The following is an 808-nucleotide window of genomic DNA, read 5'->3' as shown; positions in this document are numbered from 1 at the left end:
AAGAAGCCATGAGAGTAGATGGGTTCGTGAGAATGAGGCGCCAGACCATCATGGCTGTGATAAGTGAAGGCGCCAGACCACCAACGTACTTTTCCCCAATTCCACAAATCCAATTTGCCCTAAATGATCCCTGATTGATCCCTAATTCATCTCTTCACTCAGACACACGTGTAAATAATTTTTTTTTAATCCAAATGTCAATAAACCTAAACGTGGCAAGCAATGGCCAGTGAAGGTGGAAGACTAAGTGGTTGTGCCGTTAGCCACATCACAAAAAAACTAACGGAGTCTGTTTTTAGGGACTAAAAATACGAGTTTTCATACTATCAATGTTTCATGCAGGGACTAAAACCAAAAAATCAGTGAAACTTCAGACACTAAAAGCATATTTAACCCTTCTTTTTTTAATATGGGGAAGATTGTTATAAAATAATAATAATTGCAAAAAAAAAATTAGTTTTAAATGTTAACCACTAGATTTTATTTTCTCATTAATGTTCATAAGTACACAATTTTTTATTCTCATTAAAGTTCATAAATGCTAATGGTAAGTTTTTATAATTCATTATTGTTGTAAGATCCGGGAAAAATAGGAGTTTTAAAAAAAAAATAAAGTAATCATGAGACTTTGAATTTTTGTTTGGAGATTAGTGCTCTTGAGTTTATAATTTTGTTAGAACATGATTTTTATGTTATTTCTTTATTTTTATATTTTTTTCCTAGGGGCTAAAGGGTCTTTTANTTTTATTTAACTGGTGTAGAAATTAATTAAGAGAGGGTGTAGAAAGGAAAAGTATGCAAATTAAAT

The sequence above is a fragment of the Vigna radiata genome, chromosome 7 (assembly GCF_000741045.1).
Source record: "Vigna radiata var. radiata cultivar VC1973A chromosome 7, Vradiata_ver6, whole genome shotgun sequence".
NCBI lineage: Eukaryota > Viridiplantae > Streptophyta > Magnoliopsida > Fabales > Fabaceae > Vigna > Vigna radiata.
This window is presented reverse-complemented; position numbering follows the sequence as displayed.